Source organism: Ranitomeya imitator, chromosome 5 (genome assembly GCF_032444005.1).
Source record: "Ranitomeya imitator isolate aRanImi1 chromosome 5, aRanImi1.pri, whole genome shotgun sequence".
Lineage (NCBI taxonomy): Eukaryota > Metazoa > Chordata > Amphibia > Anura > Dendrobatidae > Ranitomeya > Ranitomeya imitator.
The window spans coordinates 688,045,049-688,065,258 of NC_091286.1; the positions used below are offsets into that span (position 1 = coordinate 688,045,049).

At 45.3% G+C, this 20,210-nt stretch overlaps 1 protein-coding gene across 3 annotated transcripts in view; it reads left to right on the top strand.

The window, feature by feature from the left end:
• Positions 1-20,210, top strand: part of EFR3B (EFR3 homolog B) — a 164,968-nt gene that overhangs the window by 106,562 nt on the left and 38,196 nt on the right. The window lies entirely within an intron of this gene.

A 20,210-nucleotide genomic window follows, 5' to 3' on the forward strand; every position in this document is an offset into this window, starting at 1 on the left:
GTAATGCCTGACCCCAGCCGGGGACGTAGAGTAGCCATCACCGCCGCACCATAACACAAGCCTGATACGATACCTGCCCCACGTTCTTCAGAGAGAATATCCATGTGATGAAATGAGCAGGTTACAAGCCAAGATCCTCCGTCTACCTGTTATTGCCTTCTATATAGTCTATAGCTTTATCATGGTGGCTTTATGGAGCTCCTTCCTGGCATTGACCTCTAGGCTTGATCAGATCAGTTTTTTGCCATCTTTAATGATATCGTACCTATAATTTTTAGATTTCTTTATAACCTACACCCATGTTCCCCTGTTGCTGCGCTTGTCTGGTGATGATTATGGGTTACATCGTGTCTTTTCCCCATTTACATCCACTTCTGTTTTCAGAATTTTGGTGGCCACTGCTTGGCATCAGGACTTTCTGAAGAGTCACATCAATATTGGCATATCTCAGAAATGACGATGCTCATTACTCCTCATCGTGAAAGATAGTGTTATTTTATATATGTATCTACTTTATGCAGAACCTGAACCAGCAGTCACCTGTAGACCAAATGGAACCAGCAGGCTTTACAATGAAACGCCGTACGCTATGTCTTTTTGTAGACATTGAGCCAGCAGAGGACTAAAATAAGAAGTAAATTGCTCTAGGTGCCATAATGAACCTATCAGAGAATAGTCTGTGCAGACACTGAATCAGCAGACTGCTATAGTGCAATGAAACTGCCATTTACACACATCAAAGTAGATTACAGTTAGTTTTGCACAGGCGCTGAACCAAAAAGGGATTCCTATGCTAAAAATGCAGGGTGTGCTTTGTGCAGACACTGAACCAGCAGGCTACTGAGGGCATATGAAGTCCTGCAGTAACCACAATAAAAAGCATTAGATTATACTACGTGCAGACACTGAACCAGCAGAGAACGAATGCGAGAAGTAAAATATTGCAGTTCCTTTGATGAACTATGTAAGAGTATAGTTTGTGCAGACACTGAACCAGAAGGGGATCAAGCAGTACAATCCCGCAGTTCCTATGCTGAATGATGCCAGAGTATGCTTTTTGCAGACACTGAGGCAGCAGGACACTAATAGGAGGTGTTACATCTGTGCATTACAGAGGTATACATGGTCACGTACATGAGTGTTCTTTGTGCAGACACTGAACCAGCAGGACACTAATAGGAGGTGTTAAATCTGTGCATTACAGAGGTATACATGGTCACATACATGAGTGTTCTTTGTGCAGACACTGAAGCAGCAGGAGACTAATAGGAGGTGTTACATCTGTGCATTACAGAGGTATACATGGTCACATACATGAGTGTTCTTTGTGCAGACACTGAACCAGCAGGACACTAATAGGAGGTGTTAAATCTGTACATTACAGAGGTATACATGGTCACATACATGAGCGTGCTCTGTGCAGACACTGAAGCAGCAGGACACTAATAGGAGGTGTTAAATCTGTGCATTACAGAGGTATACATGGTCACATACATGAGCGTGCTCTGTGCAGACACTGAAGCAGCAGGACATTAATAGGAGATGTTACATCTGTGCATTACAGAGGTATACATGGTCATATACATGAGCGTGCTTTGTGCAGACACTGAAGCAGCAGGAGAATAATAGGAGATGTTACATCTGTGCGTTACAAATGTATACATGGTCACGTACATGAGTGTTCTTTGTGCAGACACTGAAGCAGCAGGACACTAATAGGAGATGTTACATCTGTGCATTACAGAGGTATACATGGTCACGTACATGAGTGTTCTTTGTGCAGACACTGAAGCAGCAGGACACTAATAGGAGATGTTACATCTGTGCATTACAGATGTATACATGGTCACATACATGAGCGCACTCTGTGCAGACACTGAACCAGCAGGACATTAATAGGAGGTGTTACATCTGTGCATTACAGAGGTATACATGGTCACGTACATGAGCGTGCTCTGTGCAGACACTGAACCAGCAGGACACTAATAGGAGGTGTTACATCTGTACATTACAGAGGTATACATGGTCACATACATGAGCGTGCTCTGTGCAGACACTGAGGCAGCAGGACACTAATAGGAGGTGTTACATCTGTGCATTACAGAGGTATACATGGTCACGTACATGAGTGTTCTTTGTGCAGACACTGAAGCAGCAGGACACTAATAGGAGATGTTACATCTGTGCATTACAGAGGTATACATGGTCACATACATGAGCGCAATCTGTGCAGACACTGAACCAGCAGGACATTAATAGGAGGTGTTACATCTGTGCATTACAGAGGTATACATGGTCACGTACATGAGCGTGCTTTGTGCAGACACTGAACCAGCAGGACACTAATAGGAGGTGTTACATCTGTGCATTACAGAGGTATACATGGTCACATACATGAGCGCACTCTGTGCAGACACTGAACCAGCAGGACATTAATAGGAGGTGTTACATCTGTACATTACAGAGGTATACATGGTCACATACATGAGCGTGCTCTGTGCAGACACTGAAGCAGCAGGACACTAATAGGAGGTGTTAAATCTCTGCATTACAGAGGTATACATGGTCACATACATGAGCGTGCTCTGTGCAGACACTGAAGCAGCAGGACATTAATAGGAGATGTTACATCTGTGCATTACAGAGGTATACATGGTCACATACATGAGCGTGCTTTGTGCAGACACTGAAGCAGCAGGAGAATAATAGGAGATGTTACATCTGTGCGTTACAAATGTATACATGGTCACGTACATGAGTGTTCTTTGTGCAGACACTGAAGCAGCAGGACACTAATAGGAGATGTTACATCTGTGCATTACAGAGGTATACATGGTCACGTACATGAGTGTTCTTTGTGCAGACACTGAAGCAGCAGGACACTAATAGGAGATGTTACATCTGTGCATTACAGAGGTATACATGGTCACATACATGAGCGCACTCTGTGCAGACACTGAACCAGCAGGACATTAATAGGAGGTGTTACATCTGTGCATTACAGAGGTATACATGGTCACATACATGAGCGTGCTCTGTGCAGACACTGAACCAGCAGGACACTAATAGGAGGTGTTACATCTGTGCATTACAGAGGTATACATGGTCACATACATGAGCGCACTCTGTGCAGACACTGAACCAGCAGGACACTAATAGGAGGTGTTACATCTGTGCATTACAGAGGTATACATGGTCACATACATGAGCGCACTCTGTGCAGACACTGAAGCAGCAGGACACTAATAGGAGATGTTACATCTGTGCATTACAGAGGTATACATGGTCACGTACATGAGTGTTCTTTGTGCAGACACTGAAGCAGCAGGACACTAATAGGAGATGTTACATCTGTGCATTACAGAGGTATACATGGTCACATACATGAGCGCACTCTGTGCAGACACTGAACCAGCAGGACATTAATAGGAGGTGTTACATCTGTGCATTACAGAGGTATACATGGTCACATACATGAGCGTGCTCTGTGCAGACACTGAACCAGCAGGACACTAATAGGAGGTGTTACATCTGTGCATTACAGAGGTATACATGGTCACATACATGAGCGCACTCTGTGCAGACACTGAACCAGCAGGACACTAATAGGAGGTGTTACATCTGTGCATTACAGAGGTATACATGGTCACATACATGAGCGCACTCTGTGCAGACACTGAAGCAGCAGGACACTAATAGGAGATGTTACATCTGTGCATTACAGAGGTATACATGGTCACATACATGAGCGCAATCTGTGCAGACACTGAACCAGCAGGACATTAATAGGAGGTGTTACATCTGTGCATTACAGAGGTATACATGGTCACGTACATGAGCGCAATCTGTGCAGACACTGAACCAGCAGGACACTAATAGGAGGTGTTACATCTGTGCATTACAGAGGTATACATGGTCACGTACATGAGTGTTCTTTGTGCAGACACTGAAGCAGCAGGACACTAATAGGAGGTGTTACATCTGTGCATTACAGAGGTATACATGGTCACATACATGAGCGCACTCTGTGCAGACACTGAAGCAGCAGGACACTAATAGGAGATGTTACATCTGTGCATTACAGAGGTATACATGGTCACATACATGAGCGCAATCTGTGCAGACACTGAACCAGCAGGACATTAATAGGAGGTGTTACATCTGTGCATTACAGAGGTATACATGGTCACGTACATGAGCGCAATCTGTGCAGACACTGAACCAGCAGGAGACTAATAGGAGGTGTTACATCTGTGCATTACAGAGGTATACATGGTCACATACATGAACGTGCTTTGTGCAGACACTGAACCAGCAGGACACTAATAGGAGGTGTTACATCTGTGCATTACAGAGGTATACATGGTCACATACATGAGCGCACTCTGTGCAGACACTGAACCAGCAGGACATTAATAGGAGGTGTTACATCTGTACATTACAGAGGTATACATGGTCACATACATGAGCGTGCTCTGTGCAGACACTGAACCAGCAGGACACTAATAGGAGGTGTTACATCTGTGCATTACAGAGGTATACATGGTCACGTACATGAGCGTGCTCTGTGCAGACATTGAAGCAGCAGGACACTAATAGGAGGTGTTACATCTGTGCATTACAGAGGTATACATGGTCACATACATGAGCGCAATCTGTGCAGACACTGAACCAGCAGGACATTAATAGGAGGTGTTACATCTGTGCATTACAGAGGTATACATGGTCACGTACATGAGCGTGCTTTGTGCAGACACTGAACCAGCAGGACACTAATAGGAGGTGTTACATCTGTGCATTACAGAGGTATACATGGTCACATACATGAGCGCACTCTGTGCAGACACTGAACCAGCAGGACATTAATAGGAGGTGTTACATCTGTACATTACAGAGGTATACATGGTCACATACATGAGCGTGCTCTGTGCAGACACTGAACCAGCAGGACATTAATAGGAGGTGTTACATCTGTGCATTACAGAGGTATACATGGTCACGTACATGAGCGTGCTCTGTGCAGACACTGAACCAGCAGGACACTAATAGGAGGTGTTACATCTGTGCATTACAGAGGTATACATGGTCACGTACATGAGCGTGCTCTGTGCAGACATTGAAGCAGCAGGACACTAATAGGAGGTGTTAAATCTGTGCATTACAGAGGTATACATGGTCACGTACATGAGCGTGCTCTGTGCAGACACTGAACCAGCAGGACACTAATAGGAGGTGTTACATCTGTGCATTACAGAGGTATACATGGTCACGTACATGAGCGTGCTCTGTGCAGACATTGAAGCAGCAGGACACTAATAGGAGGTGTTAAATCTGTGCATTACAGAGGTATACATGGTCACGTACATGAGTGTTCTTTGTGCAGACACTGAAGCAGCAGGACACTAATAGGAGATGTTACATCTGTGCATTACAGAGGTATAAATGGTCACGTACATGAGCGCACTCTGTGCAGACACTGAACCAGCAGGACATTAATAGGAGGTGTTACATCTGTGCATTACAGAGGTATACATGGTCACATACATGAGCGTGCTCTGTGCAGACACTGAAGCAGCAGGACACTAATAGGAGGTGTTAAATCTCTGCATTACAGAGGTATACATGGTCACATACATGAGCGTGCTCTGTGCAGACACTGAAGCAGCAGGACATTAATAGGAGATGTTACATCTGTGCATTACAGAGGTATACATGGTCATATACATGAGCGTGCTTTGTGCAGACACTGAAGCAGCAGGAGAATAATAGGAGATGTTACATCTGTGCGTTACAAATGTATACATGGTCACGTACATGAGTGTTCTTTGTGCAGACACTGAAGCAGCAGGACACTAATAGGAGATGTTACATCTGTGCATTACAGAGGTATACATGGTCACGTACATGAGTGTTCTTTGTGCAGACACTGAAGCAGCAGGACACTAATAGGAGATGTTACATCTGTGCATTACAGAGGTATACATGGTCACATACATGAGCGCACTCTGTGCAGACACTGAACCAGCAGGACATTAATAGGAGGTGTTACGTCTGTGCATTACAGAGGTATACATGGTCACGTACATGAGCGTGCTCTGTGCAGACACTGAACCAGCAGGACACTAATAGGAGGTGTTACATCTGTGCATTACAGAGGTATACATGGTCACATACATGAGCGCACTCTGTGCAGACACTGAACCAGCAGGACACTAATAGGAGGTGTTACATCTGTGCATTACAGAGGTATACATGGTCACATACATGAGCGCACTCTGTGCAGACACTGAAGCAGCAGGACACTAATAGGAGATGTTACATCTGTGCATTACAGAGGTATACATGGTCACATACATGAGCGCAATCTGTGCAGACACTGAACCAGCAGGACATTAATAGGAGGTGTTACATCTGTGCATTACAGAGGTATACATGGTCACGTACATGAGCGCAATCTGTGCAGACACTGAACCAGCAGGAGACTAATAGGAGGTGTTACATCTGTGCATTACAGAGGTATACATGGTCACATACATGAACGTGCTTTGTGCAGACACTGAACCAGCAGGACACTAATAGGAGGTGTTACATCTGTGCATTACAGAGGTATACATGGTCACATACATGAGCGCACTCTGTGCAGACACTGAACCAGCAGGACATTAATAGGAGGTGTTACATCTGTACATTACAGAGGTATACATGGTCACATACATGAGCGTGCTCTGTGCAGACACTGAACCAGCAGGACACTAATAGGAGGTGTTACATCTGTGCATTACAGAGGTATACATGGTCACGTACATGAGTGTTCTTTGTGCAGACACTGAAGCAGCAGGACACTAATAGGAGATGTTACATCTGTGCATTACAGAGGTATACATGGTCACATACATGAGCGCAATCTGTGCAGACACTGAACCAGCAGGACATTAATAGGAGGTGTTACATCTGTGCATTACAGAGGTATACATGGTCACGTACATGAGCGTGCTTTGTGCAGACACTGAACCAGCAGGACACTAATAGGAGGTGTTACATCTGTGCATTACAGAGGTATACATGGTCACATACATGAGCGCACTCTGTGCAGACACTGAACCAGCAGGACATTAATAGGAGGTGTTACATCTGTACATTACAGAGGTATACATGGTCACATACATGAGCGTGCTCTGTGCAGACACTGAACCAGCAGGACACTAATAGGAGGTGTTACATCTGTGCATTACAGAGGTATACATGGTCACATACATGAGCGTGCTCTGTGCAGACACTGAAGCAGCAGGACATTAATAGGAGATGTTACATCTGTGCATTACAGAGGTATACATGGTCACATACATGAGCGTGCTTTGTGCAGACACTGAAGCAGCAGGAGAATAATAGGAGATGTTACATCTGTGCGTTACAAATGTATACATGGTCACGTACATGAGTGTTCTTTGTGCAGACACTGAAGCAGCAGGACACTAATAGGAGATGTTACATCTGTGCATTACAGAGGTATACATGGTCACGTACATGAGTGTTCTTTGTGCAGACACTGAAGCAGCAGGACACTAATAGGAGATGTTACATCTGTGCATTACAGAGGTATACATGGTCACATACATGAGCGCACTCTGTGCAGACACTGAACCAGCAGGACATTAATAGGAGGTGTTACATCTGTGCATTACAGAGGTATACATGGTCACATACATGAGCGTGCTCTGTGCAGACACTGAACCAGCAGGACACTAATAGGAGGTGTTACATCTGTGCATTACAGAGGTATACATGGTCACATACATGAGCGCACTCTGTGCAGACACTGAACCAGCAGGACACTAATAGGAGGTGTTACATCTGTGCATTACAGAGGTATACATGGTCACATACATGAGCGCACTCTGTGCAGACACTGAAGCAGCAGGACACTAATAGGAGATGTTACATCTGTGCATTACAGAGGTATACATGGTCACGTACATGAGTGTTCTTTGTGCAGACACTGAAGCAGCAGGACACTAATAGGAGATGTTACATCTGTGCATTACAGAGGTATACATGGTCACATACATGAGCGCACTCTGTGCAGACACTGAACCAGCAGGACATTAATAGGAGGTGTTACATCTGTGCATTACAGAGGTATACATGGTCACATACATGAGCGTGCTCTGTGCAGACACTGAACCAGCAGGACACTAATAGGAGGTGTTACATCTGTGCATTACAGAGGTATACATGGTCACATACATGAGCGCACTCTGTGCAGACACTGAACCAGCAGGACACTAATAGGAGGTGTTACATCTGTGCATTACAGAGGTATACATGGTCACATACATGAGCGCACTCTGTGCAGACACTGAAGCAGCAGGACACTAATAGGAGATGTTACATCTGTGCATTACAGAGGTATACATGGTCACATACATGAGCGCAATCTGTGCAGACACTGAACCAGCAGGACATTAATAGGAGGTGTTACATCTGTGCATTACAGAGGTATACATGGTCACGTACATGAGCGCAATCTGTGCAGACACTGAACCAGCAGGACACTAATAGGAGGTGTTACATCTGTGCATTACAGAGGTATACATGGTCACGTACATGAGTGTTCTTTGTGCAGACACTGAAGCAGCAGGACACTAATAGGAGGTGTTACATCTGTGCATTACAGAGGTATACATGGTCACATACATGAGCGCACTCTGTGCAGACACTGAAGCAGCAGGACACTAATAGGAGATGTTACATCTGTGCATTACAGAGGTATACATGGTCACATACATGAGCGCAATCTGTGCAGACACTGAACCAGCAGGACATTAATAGGAGGTGTTACATCTGTGCATTACAGAGGTATACATGGTCACGTACATGAGCGCAATCTGTGCAGACACTGAACCAGCAGGAGACTAATAGGAGGTGTTACATCTGTGCATTACAGAGGTATACATGGTCACATACATGAACGTGCTTTGTGCAGACACTGAACCAGCAGGACACTAATAGGAGGTGTTACATCTGTGCATTACAGAGGTATACATGGTCACATACATGAGCGCACTCTGTGCAGACACTGAACCAGCAGGACATTAATAGGAGGTGTTACATCTGTACATTACAGAGGTATACATGGTCACATACATGAGCGTGCTCTGTGCAGACACTGAACCAGCAGGACACTAATAGGAGGTGTTACATCTGTGCATTACAGAGGTATACATGGTCACGTACATGAGCGTGCTCTGTGCAGACATTGAAGCAGCAGGACACTAATAGGAGGTGTTACATCTGTGCATTACAGAGGTATACATGGTCACATACATGAGCGCAATCTGTGCAGACACTGAACCAGCAGGACATTAATAGGAGGTGTTACATCTGTGCATTACAGAGGTATACATGGTCACGTACATGAGCGTGCTTTGTGCAGACACTGAACCAGCAGGACACTAATAGGAGGTGTTACATCTGTGCATTACAGAGGTATACATGGTCACATACATGAGCGCACTCTGTGCAGACACTGAACCAGCAGGACATTAATAGGAGGTGTTACATCTGTACATTACAGAGGTATACATGGTCACATACATGAGCGTGCTCTGTGCAGACACTGAACCAGCAGGACATTAATAGGAGGTGTTACATCTGTGCATTACAGAGGTATACATGGTCACGTACATGAGCGTGCTCTGTGCAGACACTGAACCAGCAGGACACTAATAGGAGGTGTTACATCTGTGCATTACAGAGGTATACATGGTCACGTACATGAGCGTGCTCTGTGCAGACATTGAAGCAGCAGGACACTAATAGGAGGTGTTAAATCTGTGCATTACAGAGGTATACATGGTCACGTACATGAGCGTGCTCTGTGCAGACACTGAACCAGCAGGACACTAATAGGAGGTGTTACATCTGTGCATTACAGAGGTATACATGGTCACGTACATGAGCGTGCTCTGTGCAGACATTGAAGCAGCAGGACACTAATAGGAGGTGTTAAATCTGTGCATTACAGAGGTATACATGGTCACGTACATGAGTGTTCTTTGTGCAGACACTGAAGCAGCAGGACACTAATAGGAGATGTTACATCTGTGCATTACAGAGGTATAAATGGTCACGTACATGAGCGCACTCTGTGCAGACACTGAACCAGCAGGACATTAATAGGAGGTGTTACATCTGTGCATTACAGAGGTATACATGGTCACATACATGAGCGTGCTCTGTGCAGACACTGAAGCAGCAGGACACTAATAGGAGGTGTTAAATCTCTGCATTACAGAGGTATACATGGTCACATACATGAGCGTGCTCTGTGCAGACACTGAAGCAGCAGGACATTAATAGGAGATGTTACATCTGTGCATTACAGAGGTATACATGGTCATATACATGAGCGTGCTTTGTGCAGACACTGAAGCAGCAGGAGAATAATAGGAGATGTTACATCTGTGCGTTACAAATGTATACATGGTCACGTACATGAGTGTTCTTTGTGCAGACACTGAAGCAGCAGGACACTAATAGGAGATGTTACATCTGTGCATTACAGAGGTATACATGGTCACGTACATGAGTGTTCTTTGTGCAGACACTGAAGCAGCAGGACACTAATAGGAGATGTTACATCTGTGCATTACAGAGGTATACATGGTCACATACATGAGCGCACTCTGTGCAGACACTGAACCAGCAGGACATTAATAGGAGGTGTTACGTCTGTGCATTACAGAGGTATACATGGTCACGTACATGAGCGTGCTCTGTGCAGACACTGAACCAGCAGGACACTAATAGGAGGTGTTACATCTGTGCATTACAGAGGTATACATGGTCACATACATGAGCGCACTCTGTGCAGACACTGAACCAGCAGGACACTAATAGGAGGTGTTACATCTGTGCATTACAGAGGTATACATGGTCACATACATGAGCGCACTCTGTGCAGACACTGAAGCAGCAGGACACTAATAGGAGATGTTACATCTGTGCATTACAGAGGTATACATGGTCACATACATGAGCGCAATCTGTGCAGACACTGAACCAGCAGGACATTAATAGGAGGTGTTACATCTGTGCATTACAGAGGTATACATGGTCACGTACATGAGCGCAATCTGTGCAGACACTGAACCAGCAGGAGACTAATAGGAGGTGTTACATCTGTGCATTACAGAGGTATACATGGTCACATACATGAACGTGCTTTGTGCAGACACTGAACCAGCAGGACACTAATAGGAGGTGTTACATCTGTGCATTACAGAGGTATACATGGTCACATACATGAGCGCACTCTGTGCAGACACTGAACCAGCAGGACATTAATAGGAGGTGTTACATCTGTACATTACAGAGGTATACATGGTCACATACATGAGCGTGCTCTGTGCAGACACTGAACCAGCAGGACACTAATAGGAGGTGTTACATCTGTGCATTACAGAGGTATACATGGTCACGTACATGAGCGTGCTCTGTGCAGACATTGAAGCAGCAGGACACTAATAGGAGGTGTTACATCTGTGCATTACAGAGGTATACATGGTCACATACATGAGCGCAATCTGTGCAGACACTGAACCAGCAGGACATTAATAGGAGGTGTTACATCTGTGCATTACAGAGGTATACATGGTCACGTACATGAGCGTGCTTTGTGCAGACACTGAACCAGCAGGACACTAATAGGAGGTGTTACATCTGTGCATTACAGAGGTATACATGGTCACATACATGAGCGCACTCTGTGCAGACACTGAACCAGCAGGACATTAATAGGAGGTGTTACATCTGTACATTACAGAGGTATACATGGTCACATACATGAGCGTGCTCTGTGCAGACACTGAACCAGCAGGACATTAATAGGAGGTGTTACATCTGTGCATTACAGAGGTATACATGGTCACGTACATGAGCGTGCTCTGTGCAGACACTGAACCAGCAGGACACTAATAGGAGGTGTTACATCTGTGCATTACAGAGGTATACATGGTCACGTACATGAGCGTGCTCTGTGCAGACATTGAAGCAGCAGGACACTAATAGGAGGTGTTAAATCTGTGCATTACAGAGGTATACATGGTCACGTACATGAGCGTGCTCTGTGCAGACACTGAACCAGCAGGACATTAATAGGAGGTGTTACATCTGTGCATTACAGAGGTATACATGGTCACGTACATGAGCGTGCTCTGTGCAGACATTGAAGCAGCAGGACACTAATAGGAGGTGTTAAATCTGTGCATTACAGAGGTATACATGGTCACGTACATGAGTGTTCTTTGTGCAGACACTGAAGCAGCAGGACACTAATAGGAGATGTTACATCTGTGCATTACAGAGGTATACATGGTCACGTACATGAGCGCACTCTGTGCAGACACTGAACCAGCAGGACATTAATAGGAGGTGTTACATCTGTGCATTACAGAGGTATACATGGTCACATACATGAGCGCACTCTGTGCAGACACTGAACCAGCAGGACATTAATAGGAGGTGTTACATCTGTGCATTACAGAGGTATACATGGTCACGTACATGAGCGTGCTCTGTGCAGACACTGAAGCAGCAGGACACTAATAGGAGGTGTTACATCTGTGCATTACAGAGGTATACATGGTCACGTACATGAACGTGCTTTGTGCAGACACTGAAGCAGCAGGACACCAATAGGAGGTGTTAAATCTGTGCATTACAGAGGTATACATGGTCACATACATGAGCGCACTCTGTGCAGACACTGAAGCAGCAGGAGACTAATAGGAGGTGTTACATCTGTACATTACAAAGGTATACATGGTCACATACATGAGCGTGCTCTGTGCAGACACTGAAGCAGCAGGAGAATAATAGGAGATGTTACATCTGTACATTACAAAGGTATACATGGTCACATACATGAGCGTGCTCTGTGCAGACACTGAACCAGCAGGAGACTAATAGGAGGTGTTACATCTGTACATTACAAAGGTATACATGGTCACGTACATGAGCGCACTCTGTGCAGACACTGAAGCAGCAGGACACTAATAGGAGGTGTTACATCTGTGCATTACAGATGTATACATGGTCACATACATGAGCGTGCTCTGTGCAGACACTGAGGCAGCAGGACACTAATAGGAGATGTTACATCTGTGCATTACAGAGGTATACATGGTCACGTACATGAGCGCACTCTGTGCAGACACTGAAGCAGCAGGACACTAATAGGAGGTGTTACATCTGTGCATTACAGATGTATACATGGTCACATACATGAGCGTGCTCTGTGCAGACACTGAGGCAGCAGGACACTAATAGGAGATGTTACATCTGTGCATTACAGAGGTATACATGGTCACGTACATGAGCGCACTCTGTGCAGACACTGAGGCAGCAGGACACTAATAGGAGATGTTACATCTGTGCATTACAGAGGTATACATGGTCACGTACATGAGCGTGCTCTGTGCAGACACTGAACCAGCAGGAGACTAATAGGAGGTGTTAAATCTGTGCATTACAGAGGTATACATGGTCACGTACATGAGCGTGCTCTGTGCAGACACTGAACCAGCAGGACACTAATAGGAGGTGTTACATCTGTGCATTACAGAGGTATACATGGTCACGTACATGAGCGTGCTCTGTGCAGACATTGAAGCAGCAGGACACTAATAGGAGGTGTTAAATCTGTGCATTACAGAGGTATACATGGTCACGTACATGAGTGTTCTTTGTGCAGACACTGAAGCAGCAGGACACTAATAGGAGGTGTTACATCTGTGCATTACAGAGGTATACATGGTCACATACATGAGCGTGCTCTGTGCAGACACTGAAGCAGCAGGACACTAATAGGAGGTGTTAAATCTCTGCATTACAGAGGTATACATGGTCACATACATGAGCGTGCTCTGTGCAGACACTGAAGCAGCAGGACATTAATAGGAGATGTTACATCTGTGCATTACAGAGGTATACATGGTCATATACATGAGCGTGCTTTGTGCAGACACTGAAGCAGCAGGAGAATAATAGGAGATGTTACATCTGTGCGTTACAAATGTATACATGGTCACGTACATGAGTGTTCTTTGTGCAGACACTGAAGCAGCAGGACACTAATAGGAGATGTTACATCTGTGCATTACAGAGGTATACATGGTCACGTACATGAGTGTTCTTTGTGCAGACACTGAAGCAGCAGGACACTAATAGGAGATGTTACATCTGTGCATTACAGAGGTATACATGGTCACATACATGAGCGCACTCTGTGCAGACACTGAACCAGCAGGACATTAATAGGAGGTGTTACGTCTGTGCATTACAGAGGTATACATGGTCACGTACATGAGCGTGCTCTGTGCAGACACTGAACCAGCAGGACACTAATAGGAGGTGTTACATCTGTGCATTACAGAGGTATACATGGTCACATACATGAGCGCACTCTGTGCAGACACTGAAGCAGCAGGACACTAATAGGAGATGTTACATCTGTGCATTACAGAGGTATACATGGTCACATACATGAGCGCACTCTGTGCAGACACTGAACCAGCAGGACACTAATAGGAGGTGTTACATCTGTGCATTACAGAGGTATACATGGTCACATACATGAGCGCACTCTGTGCAGACACTGAAGCAGCAGGACACTAATAGGAGATGTTACATCTGTGCATTACAGAGGTATACATGGTCACATACATGAGCGCACTCTGTGCAGACACTGAACCAGCAGGACACTAATAGGAGGTGTTACATCTGTGCATTACAGAGGTATACATGGTCACATACATGAGCGCAATCTGTGCAGACACTGAACCAGCAGGACATTAATAGGAGGTGTTACATCTGTGCATTACAGAGGTATACATGGTCACGTACATGAGCGCAATCTGTGCAGACACTGAACCAGCAGGAGACTAATAGGAGGTGTTACATCTGTGCATTACAGAGGTATACATGGTCACATACATGAACGTGCTTTGTGCAGACACTGAACCAGCAGGACACTAATAGGAGGTGTTACATCTGTGCATTACAGAGGTATACATGGTCACATACATGAGCGCACTCTGTGCAGACACTGAACCAGCAGGACATTAATAGGAGGTGTTACATCTGTACATTACAGAGGTATACATGGTCACATACATGAGCGTGCTCTGTGCAGACACTGAACCAGCAGGACACTAATAGGAGGTGTTACATCTGTGCATTACAGAGGTATACATGGTCACGTACATGAGCGTGCTCTGTGCAGACATTGAAGCAGCAGGACACTAATAGGAGGTGTTACATCTGTGCATTACAGAGGTATACATGGTCACATACATGAGCGCAATCTGTGCAGACACTGAACCAGCAGGACATTAATAGGAGGTGTTACATCTGTGCATTACAGAGGTATACATGGTCACGTACATGAGCGTGCTTTGTGCAGACACTGAACCAGCAGGACACTAATAGGAGGTGTTACATCTGTGCATTACAGAGGTATACATGGTCACATACATGAGCGCACTCTGTGCAGACACTGAACCAGCAGGACATTAATAGGAGGTGTTACATCTGTACATTACAGAGGTATACATGGTCACGTACATGAGCGTGCTCTGTGCAGACACTGAACCAGCAGGACATTATTAGGAGGTGTTACATCTGTGCATTACAGAGGTATACATGGTCACGTACATGAGCGTGCTCTGTGCAGACACTGAACCAGCAGGACACTAATAGGAGGTGTTACATCTGTGCATTACAGAGGTATACATGGTCACGTACATGAGCGTGCTCTGTGCAGACATTGAAGCAGCAGGACACTAATAGGAGGTGTTAAATCTGTGCATTACAGAGGTATACATGGTCACGTACATGAGCGTGCTCTGTGCAGACACTGAACCAGCAGGATACTAATAGGAGGTGTTACATCTGTGCATTACAGAGGTATACATGGTCACGTACATGAGCGTGCTCTGTGCAGACATTGAAGCAGCAGGACACTAATAGGAGGTGTTAAATCTGTGCATTACAGAGGTATACATGGTCACGTACATGAGTGTTCTTTGTGCAGACACTGAAGCAGCAGGACACTAATAGGAGATGTTACATCTGTGCATTACAGAGGTATACATGGTCACGTACATGAGCGCACTCTGTGCAGACACTGAACCAGCAGGACATTAATAGGAGGTGTTACATCTGTGCATTACAGAGGTATACATGGTCACATACATGAGCGCACTCTGTGCAGACACTGAACCAGCAGGACATTAATAGGAGGTGTTACATCTGTGCATTACAGAGGTATACATGGTCACGTACATGAGCGTGCTCTGTGCAGACACTGAAGCAGCAGGACACTAATAGGAGGTGTTACATCTGTGCATTACAGAGGTATACATGGTCACGTACATGAACGTGCTTTGTGCAGACACTGAAGCAGCAGGACACCAATAGGAGGTGTTAAATCTGTGCATTACAGAGGTATACATGGTCACATACATGAGCGCACTCTGTGCAGACACTGAAGCAGCAGGAGACTAATAGGAGGTGTTACATCTGTACATTACAAAGGTATACATGGTCACATACATGAGCGTGCTCTGTGCAGACACTGAAGCAGCAGGAGAATAATAGGAGATGTTACATCTGTACATTACAAAGGTATACATGGTCACGTACATGAGCGCACTCTGTGCAGACACTGAAGCAGCAGGACACTAATAGGAGGTGTTACATCTGTGCATTACAGATGTATACATGGTCACATACATGAGCGTGCTCTGTGCAGACACTGAACCAGCAGGAGACTAATAGGAGGTGTTACATCTGTACATTACAAAGGTATACATGGTCACGTACATGAGCGCACTCTGTGCAGACACTGAAGCAGCAGGACACTAATAGGAGGTGTTACATCTGTGCATTACAGATGTATACATGGTCACATACATGAGCGTGCTCTGTGCAGACACTGAGGCAGCAGGACACTAATAGGAGATGTTACATCTGTGCATTACAGAGGTATACATGGTCACGTACATGAGCGCACTCTGTGCAGACACTGAGGCAGCAGGACACTAATAGGAGATGTTACATCTGTGCATTACAGAGGTATACATGGTCACGTACATGAGCGTGCTCTGTGCAGACACTGAACCAGCAGGAGACTAATAGGAGGTGTTAAATCTGTGCATTACAGATGTATACATGGTCACATACATGAGCGTGCTCTGTGCAGACACTGAAGCAGCAGGACACTAATAGGAGGTGTTACATCTGTGCATTACAGAGGTATACATGGTCACATACATGAGCGTGCTCTGTGCAGACACTGAACCAGCAGGAGACTAATAGGAGGTGTTACATCTGTGCATTACAGAGGTATACATGGTCACATACATGAGCGTGCTCTGTGCAGACACTGAAGCAGCAGGACACTAATAGGAGATGTTACATCTGTGCATTACAGAGGTATACATGGTCACATACATGAGCGTGCTCTGTGCAGACACTGAACCAGCAGGACACTAATAGGAGATGTTACATCTGTGCATTACAGAGGTATACATGGTCACATACATGAGCGCACTCTGTGCAGACACTGAAGCAGCAGGACACTAATAGGAGGTGTTACATCTGTGCATTACAGAGGTATGCATGGTCACATACATGAGCGCACTCTGTGCAGACACTGAAGCAGCAGGACACTAATAGGAGATGTTACATCTGTGCATTACAGAGGTATACATGGTCACATACATGAGCGCACTCTGTGCAGACACTGAAGCAGCAGGACACTAATAGGAGGTGTTACATCTGTGCATTACAGAGGTATGCATGGTCACATACATGAGCGCACTCTGTGCAGACACTGAAGCAGCAGGACACTAATAGGAGGTGTTACATCTGTGCATTACAGAGGTATACATGGTCACATACATGAGCGTGCTCTGTGCAGACACTGAACCAGCAGGAGACTAATAGGAGGTGTTAAATCTGTACATTACAGAGGTATACATGGTCACATACATGAGCGCACTCTGTGCAGACACTGAAGCAGCAGGACACTAATAGGAGGTGTTACATCTGTGCATTACAGAGGTATACATGGTCACATACATGAGCGTGCTCTGTGCAGACACTGAAGCAGCAGGACACTAATAGGAGGTGTTAAATCTGTACATTACAGAGGTATACATGGTCACATACATGAGCGCGCTCTGTGCAGACACTGAAGCAGCAGGACACTAATAGGAGGTGTTACATCTGTGCATTACAGAGGTATACATGGTCACATACATGAGCGTGCTCTGTGCAGACACTGAACCAGCAGGACACTAATAGGAGGTGTTACATCTGTGCATTACAGAGGTATACATGGTCACATACATGAGCGTGCTCTGTGCAGACACTGAACCAGCAGGAGACTAATAGGAGGTGTTACATCTGTACATTACAGAGGTATACATGGTCACATACATGAGCGTGCTCTGTGCAGACACTGAACCAGCAGGAGACTAATAGGAGGTGTTAAATCTGTGCATTACAGAGGTATACATGGTCACATACATGAACGCGCTCTGTGCAGACACTGAACCAGCAGGACACTAATAGGAGGTGTTACATCTGTGCATTTCAGAGGTATACATGGTCACATACATGAGCGTGCTCTGTGCAGACACTGAACCAGCAGGAGACTAATAGAGGGTGTTAAATCTGTGCATTACAGAGGTATACATGGTCACATACATGAGCGCACTCTGTGCAGACACTGAACCAGCAGGAGACTAATAGGAGGTGTTACATCTTTACATTACAGAGGTATACATGGTCACGTACATGAGCGTGCTCTGTGCAGACACTGAAGCAGCAGGAGACTAATAGGAGGTGTTAAATTTGTACATTACAGAGGTATACATGGTCACATACATGAGCGTGCTCTGTGCAGACACTGAACCAGCAGGAGACTAATAGGAGGTGTTACATCTGTGCATTACAGAGGTATACATGGTCACATACATGAGCGCACTCTGTGCAGACACTGAACCAGCAGGAGACTAATAGGAGGTGTTACATCTGTGCATTACAGAGGTATACATGGTCACGTACATGAGCGCACTCTGTGCAGACACTGAACCAGCAGGACACTAATTGGAGGTGTTACATCTGTGCATTACAGAGGTATACATGGTCACATACATGAGCGTGCTCTGTGCAGACACTGAACCAGCAGGACACTAATAGGAGGTGTTACATCTGTGCATTACAGAGGTATACATGGTCACATACATGAGCGCACTCTGTGCAGACACTGAACCAGCAGGAGACTAATAGGAGGTGTTACATCTTTACATTACAGAGGTATACATGGTCACGTACATGAGCGCACTCTGTGCAGACACTGAACCAGCAGGACACTAATAGGAGGTGTTACATCTGTGCATTACAGAGGTATACATGGTCACGTACATGAGCGTGCTCTGTGCAGACACTGAACCAGCAGGAGACTAATAGGAGGTGTTACATCTGTGCATTACAGAGGTATATATGGTCACGTACATGAGCGCACTCTGTGCAGACACTGAAGCAGCAGGACACTAATAGGAGGTGTTAAATCTGTACATTACAGAGGTATACATGGTCACATACATGAGCGTGCTCTGTGCAGACACTGAAGCAGCAGGACACTAATAGGAGGTGTTACATCTGTGCATTACAGAGGTATACATGGTCACATACATGAGCGCACTCTGTGCAGACACTGAACCAGCAGGAGACTAATAGGAGGTGTTACATCTTTACATTACAGAGGTATACATGGTCACGTACATGAGCGTGCTCTGTGCAGACACTGAACCAGCAGGACACTAATAGGAGGTGTTACATCTGTGCATTACAGAGGTATACATGGTCACATACATGAGCGTGCTTTGTGCAGACACTGAACCAGCAGGACACTAATAGGAGGTGTTACATCGGTGCATTACAGATGTATACATGGTCACATACATGAGCGTGCTCTGTGCAGACACTGAAGCAGCAGGACACTAATAGGAGGTGTTAAATCTGTGCATTACAGAGGTATACATGGTCACATACATGAGCGTGTTTTGTGCAGACACTGAACCAGCAGGAGAATAATAAGGGATGTGAAATCTGTGCATTACAGAGGTATATATGGTCAC